This window comes from Pteropus alecto, unplaced genomic scaffold (assembly GCF_000325575.1).
Source record: "Pteropus alecto unplaced genomic scaffold, ASM32557v1 scaffold5, whole genome shotgun sequence".
NCBI lineage: Eukaryota > Metazoa > Chordata > Mammalia > Chiroptera > Pteropodidae > Pteropus > Pteropus alecto.
In genome coordinates, this window is record NW_006441953.1 from 25,015,447 (window position 1) to 25,022,531 (window position 7,085).

The following is a 7,085-nucleotide window of genomic DNA, read 5'->3' on the forward strand; positions in this document are numbered from 1 at the left end:
CTTTCCCTTTCACCAGCCAACCATGACGAGAGTCTAAAGTTAGTATTAAATTGGTTTGCAGATCATTTTAACGTAGTGTTTACTGCACATTTCAATTTGGGGGATGAAATTTATTTCTGATTCTTTCTCAACCTTGTTAGACACACTTGGACCCCAAGGGAAATAACAGCTGGGTGCAGGGAAACAAAAGCAGGGTGTCTCTGGACTTTGGAATCACATAAATGTTACAAATATTCAAAAAGTAAAACTACCTGTCCGACGCACCCCGGTGCCAGTGCTTAGACACGGAGGCGGCAGCATATCGGTGAGATCAGGAAAGTAGAGACAGAATCTTGGAGAATTTGTCAGGGAAGATGCAGATCGTGACTGCTTGGTCCACATGGATTTTATTCATGTGTCCAGAACACAATTCCACAGAGGTCGAACAAACATGCTTGACTCAAGAACAGCCAGCAAAATTGTTCTGAAGTTGGAGCGGGGGGAAACAATCAAAATAGGGACAGGTTGGAAGGGGAGGCTGGCGAAAAACATAAAGGAATATACAAAGAGAATGTCCCTTCGTCAATGCCCTGGTTGCCAGCTAAAGAGATAAGTTTTCTTTAAGGTAATCGCAATCTTGAAACCTAACCGCCTTCATAAAACAAAGCTTACCTTTGGAGCTGTGTGCACTGGCAAATGAAATGATTACATTAGGATAAGGAGAGTGCATTTCATATATTCGGTTGGCCTCATAAGGCTGCTATAAAACCTACTCCCCCAAAAAACAAACAAAACTTAAGGCAACCTACCCATCCCTGCCTACCCAGACAAACTGGTTCTTTACCTGGTCCACCTTTCACACAGTATTGCAACAACAATTCACCTGCTGGATGATAAGCTCCCAGAGGGCTGGAACGGAGTCTCTTTAGGTTTCAACATCCACTGATTATCACGGTGTCTGGTGCCTGTACCTGCCCAACAAATAGGAAGGGAAGAGATAGCTGGCTGCCCAAGCAGGAGCTCAGTGGATGCAGGGATGATGTGTGTGTTGGCTACTGTCCCATTATATGTGAGGCAACCCAAAGTTTTGCTCTAACTTGTACAGTCACAGGACAAATGGAAAGAGCAGGGAATGGGCGGGGTCATAGCAGAGTTCTGTTTCTTAATCCGATCAGACTTGAGAGTGACAGATCCAGGTAGATGTGGCAAACCCCCAGCTCCCAACAGGAGAGTGACAGTTTCAGAGACTATCTGATTTATGGGCTATATGTGGCAGCAGGACATTGTCAAAAGCGGTAATAGTCAAGGGGCAGGGCAGGTGATAGTATTGTGAGCTGAGACAAGATATAAAATCCCCTTTTTCCGAGGATTTTAAGTGTTAAGCAAATAATGGTAGTTCGGGGTAGAACTGCAAGTCCACTAAGGAGTCAGAGGATTAACCGGGACCCCAAAGTAGAAGTCCAGTTGGATGAGCCAACTGATGATGTTCATATCTTGTGGGGTACGTGGTGGCTGATGACTTACTGGATACGAAGCTTCAGGCAGCAAGACTAATGTCAGCTCCCGCCTCCTGGAAAGGACTGGGGTCCTAAGGTGCTTTTTAGGACCCCATTCCAACTCCCATGTATGTTCATCCTCCCCCTCCAACTTGTCAGCACTTAATTGTGATCAAGTCTCTCTCCTCTTAAAGGGAGATAAACCAGTCGACAAATAAGTGAGCAAGCTCCCCTTCCTGCAGCTGATGTTGGCAGTACAACTGTCCTTCTCACTCTCGTGAGTGGTTCTTTCTCCACTCACGGGCTGGCTCTTCCTGAAGACAGGCATGAGTCATTGTTGCTAAATCTAATGGACACGTTTGATACGTCTCCTACATATCCTCTGCAGCATGCATCCTCACTGACCACTCTTCTGCCTTGACTAGACGCCATGGCAACACCCTCCTGCGGGATTCTTCCCACCTGCCTCCTGCCTCTCCTTCGCGGACTCCTCCTCCTCTGGACATTCCCCCCCGCTCCCCCAGTTTTCCTTCTGCTCTTCTCTCCTGCTTTATACACCCTCTTATCCGATGTCACCCATTCCCTTCTCTCGACACTCAGATGCAAATAACTCCTGAATTCATGTGACTGCAGATTTCTCTCCAAATACCAGACCATGTTCATATCCTATAGCCATATTTTCTGGACATCTCTCCTCGGCCACTCATAGGCTGAAGTATGCCATTTTGATGCTGTCGGTCTGAGGCAGTTTGATCTCATGGGCCAAAATGAAACTGAGAAAGGGCCAACGTGATACACAGTAAAATTTGTTATAGATGAAAAGTTGACTTGAGAATCACGTTTTATTGGCAAATTTAAAAACTGGAAACGTTTTTTCAGGAAATATTGGGCTTGTTCGAAGAAAAAAAAAGGTAAACTACCGCTGATAGTAGCAAGGACAGCAAATGGTAAAAACTGCAGTCCTGGATGGAAAAATCAAATTGATGAACAATCGAAAATTTGATAAAGGGTTATATGTGCAAAATTCGACAGTAAATCTGACATGGCAAAAATAGTGGCCCTAAAAGAAAACTTACTATGAGAAAAGCTATAATCTGTAAAAATTTGACAAAGATGAGAAAAATAAATGGAAAAAATCTAGCCTTCATTGTAAGATGTACATGAGACTTTATCCTGATGAAATGTTAGTGAAATAAAAATGAAAATGGAAATAATTGAAAATATTTTAAATATGCCATATAAAAAAAATGGGTCACAGAATTAAATTCTCTTAATGGAGTTCACCCTGGAATAAATCTTTGCCACTAAATTTATCGGTGTCGATATCATCCTTATGGAAACGATATCATCCTTATGGAAATGTTCAAGAAAAAAAAAAAAACCCAGCAAGGCCAAAATATACAAGAGCTCAAAATGATGAAGTCAAAATTTCCTGCACTCCCCACAGGCACGTCATACCCCCACATTTCCTAACTGGACTCCTTTTCTATTCTCCACCTCCTCCCCAAAACACGAATCTTGTGTTTCCTCTCCCTTCTTTACCATCTTCCCCCCTCACCACCACATCTGATCAACCCTGCTTTTTTCTGGCTCCCAAAAATCTCTCAATATAAAAAAAATCCCATCGTAACTCCTGCCGTGGAGGCCAGCATCCCTTCAGGCAATATTCTCTTAACCGGTCCTTCCAATTCCCTTGACTATCTCAAACATCTCCACACGCTGCCAAGGAAGGAGAGCTTTCTGAAACACGAGCTGATCACATCCTCGCCACAGTTTCCCTGTGGTATTTACATCTCCAGCCCCAACCCCAGGGCCACTGCTATATTATGCCTCTCTTTTGTGTCTTGAATTACAGAGATATCCTCTCTCTGGCTTAAAGGCATAGCACATACTCCCCCTTCTACCTCAAATCCTGATGCTTCATCCTGACCCCCAGAACCCCTGTGCTAGTGAATTCCTACTCATTCTTCAAGACACATGCAACGGGCTGTTTTCTTATCTGTCTCTCCCACTAAATTACAAAGTTCTCAGGGCGGGATCATGCCTTGTTCACCATTATATTCTTAGTACCAAGTACCTTGCCTCGACGCGTAATAGAACCTCTCCATGTTTTTGTTAAACTGATGGATGGATCTTATTTAATCTTCACAACAATCCTGCACAGCAGGCATTACTACCCTGATTTTAAAAAGCTCAAGGAAGTTAAGGAACGTGCTCAAGTTCCCATAGCAAGTACGTAGCAGTTAGGATTTAACCCATAACAATTTAACTATAAAGTGCTTATTTTTTCTATTCCACCACGCAGGGCCTTTTAACTGGATGCAACCAAACCACAGATACGGAGACAAGGTTTTCACAAATATGGCACTGAGAATCAACGAGGAGAATAATGCATTGAAAAATAATTACAGCGCAGTGAGGTCATGCTGTTGCAGATGCGAGGACAATGGGGCGGGGGATATTAGTACTAGGTTTAAAAACCGACTAAGAGCTTGACTGGCAAAGTGGGGGAGCAAATCCTGGGCAGATGCAGAAAATGTTTCAGTTCTCTTATACATCAATTACTGCATCAGAATAAGCTAAGAAATTAATATTCTCTCTGAGTGGAGTATAGATGACAAATCCACTAATGCCAATAGTTTCACATTTCAAAACACTAAAGTGATTAAATGCATAAGAGCAGAGGTGTCGGTGAAGATATTTCTCAGAAGCACCGAGCATTATGCTGGAAGTGTCTTTCTTGGATGCTGTCAGAGTCCGCAGGCAGTCCATTACCAATGCATTTCTCCATGTCTTGTACCTCATCAGCCTATTCTCCTGCACTCCAAGTGCTAATTAAAATGGCATGCTGATTGCCAAAGTAAAAGCACTTATATTAAAATAATGTGTCTAAATTAAATGGTTCAAAACAGAGTCTGATTCCAAGTTGACATACAGTTCTTATCCTATAATTGGGAGGGTAGAGGACTGAGACTCAGACATAAATTTTAATAGTGTATTCTTTCTGACATTTATAATTATTCAAAATAATATAGAACTTTAAAGTTTACAAAAAGCAACTTGCAAGCTATCATCCTATTTTATCCTTGACCATTTATCTTTGAAATGATTTGACTTGAGGGGAAATGTAATATTTTATAAGTAAAGAATACGTTGCCTACCATCAAAATGTATCTAGGATTCCCTGTCAAAAACTTAATCCTTTGTCTTAAAGCCTTTTTCTTATAGTTAAACAAAAACATTTTAAAAATGTTTGTTCCACGAATGTTAGACTGAGATAAATTTTTAGAAAAAAAAAGATGTTTGTGAAAGTTCTTGACTGGATATTGGACTTGGACACGGAGAATAAGACTTAATACATAAAGCTCAATAAACGCTCAATAAACACAGACTAATGTTCTAATTGTTCTACCCAACAAGTACGGGCAAGAAAATCCCACTGTATTTGAGGTTCAGGAAAAAAACTATGAATTCTTCTTCAGCGTGTGACGAAGGCCCAGAGGTAGTGTTAGCAACCTTTTACTCCCCTGAACCCACATTCTACTTCCAGACACCATTCTCACCCACTCTTCTGTCTCGTCAATACCTTGCCTCACCCACCGTTTATTTGTGATGATTGCGCCCTGGAAACTGGAATTTAGTCTTGAAGTTCCACTTAAGTACTATGCAACTTCCTCTCTCCCGCTTCCCAGGATCCTCCCTCCATCTGTCTATAAGTCTCTCCAGTTACCTGCCTCAGCCGCATTTTCAATTGGGCAAACACATCTTCTGAGACCCACTCAAATACCACTTCTTTCTAAGCTGTCCTGGCTCCCCGCAAAGCAGAATCAATCGGTCTCTTCTTTGAACTACCAGGGCATTCAATTCATTCCTCTAGTGTGGTACTTATCACACTTATCACTTATCATTAGACTGTGGACAGGAAACACAATTCATTTATCTTTGCTACTCTAGGGCTTTGTACATACAGTACCTAGCACATAAAAAATCATTCAGGAAATGTTTGCCCAAGAAGAAATAGTAAAGTCTGTTGATTGAAGTTAAGCAATTGAAGATAAATATTACAACTTAGAATAGGGTACTTGAGTTCATCGGAGTAAAAATAATATTACAAGCTTATGTCAAGTCAACATTTAACTTCAGCTTAAAATAACCCAAGAAGTACCAAAAATCTCATAATTCTAGAACTGAAAGGAAACTTGGAGACAGCCTAGCCCACTCTCTACTACATGATTCGGAAACAGCCTCAGAGCTCATCCCACGTTTCATGACTAGTACATGGCAGCACAGAATCCTAACCCAGGCCACTTGACTCCAAGTTTATAGCTTTGTTGATTTACTCTGCTGTCTATCTGAAGACCTTTTCTAGTCTACTGCCATCATTTGAGATTAAATTCTATGGTCTCGTCCCAAAGAAATATTTTACCCACTTTGGCACAGAAGCAAAAAAAAAAAAAGAAAAGATCGTTTTGAGAAAACCATCCGTTAGCTAGAAGAAAATGTTTGCATGGGTGAATCCACCTGAGTGTTTATGTCTGTCTAGGTCCCTGGAGGATTAATAGACACTGCCTATCTGAAAATTTAGTTTAAAAAACAGTTTCAGAAGAAAAATCCTTGCTGATGTGTTATTTAAAAAAAAAAAATACCTTTACTACAAACAATATTGTTTCCTTTTGAAGGAGAGAAACCAGTTATACCATCCATCAAACAGGACACTGTCCATAAATAAATATCTTAACAATTAGACTTTCTCTATGGAATATTATTAAAATGTTAGAGAAAAACAATTGGTAGAAAATTGAGTGGACATTTAGTTACCCAAAGTCAATGGAATCGGCTTCTTGCTGTATCTTTAATTACTTAATATGAGATTACTTAATATGATTTTAATTACATGAGATTTTATTGTCTACATTAAGATAAACTAGAAACTATGAAACAGTGTATCATGCTTGGAAAAATAAAATCAAATTTTATGAAACTATTGTTTTGAAGGATATCTAGCTAATCATGTCAGATTACAAATCCAGCACTATAATATTAAAATTAAATATTTTTTTAAAAAAGTTTGCAGCGCTAGAGATGAATTTTTATTTCTATAATTAGTGTTATTAACACAGTCAAGTACATGGATGAAAGGTCAAAGTGAAAGGTAAGCGACGATTCCAAGCATCTATCTGTCTGTCATCAGGGAACGTATGCTCAGGGGAATGTGAAGTAATGTTAGTATCAGCTTAGGCAAAGCATAATTGGGAGGGTAAAGCTGTCCCAAGGTGATGATGTTTGCTACATCCTTAATATGTGTTTTCTTCTTATTGCTATTTTGAAAAATCAGCCATAGCACTGTTCTCCTCCATGAAACTTCATACCTAAATTACAGTATTTATTAAGCATCCATACAGAAGATAAGAAGTAAAGTCATTCATTATTTGAAGTTGATATTAAATAAGAAAATGTCAGAGATGACAGGATTTTATGTACAAATATAAACTTAGAATATTGAAAAGAGGACTATAAATTTTCAAATTGCTCTTTTAGATGCAATTTGAAAATTTAAAGCCTTGAACTCAGATAAACAAATCTCTATAACCTGGAAAGCAGAAACCTTAA

General features: G+C 39.7%; 1 long non-coding RNA gene across 1 annotated transcript in view; it reads left to right on the forward strand.

Annotated features, from left to right (window-relative positions):
* Nucleotides 1-4,355, forward strand: part of LOC107196185 — a 35,230-nt gene extending 30,875 nt beyond the window's left edge. Inside the window, exon 5 of the long non-coding RNA XR_001517545.2 lies at nt 3,781-4,355. This is a non-coding gene — a long non-coding RNA (uncharacterized LOC107196185). The remainder of the gene's footprint in view (nt 1-3,780) is intronic.
* Nucleotides 4,356-7,085: the final 2,730 nt, after the last annotated feature.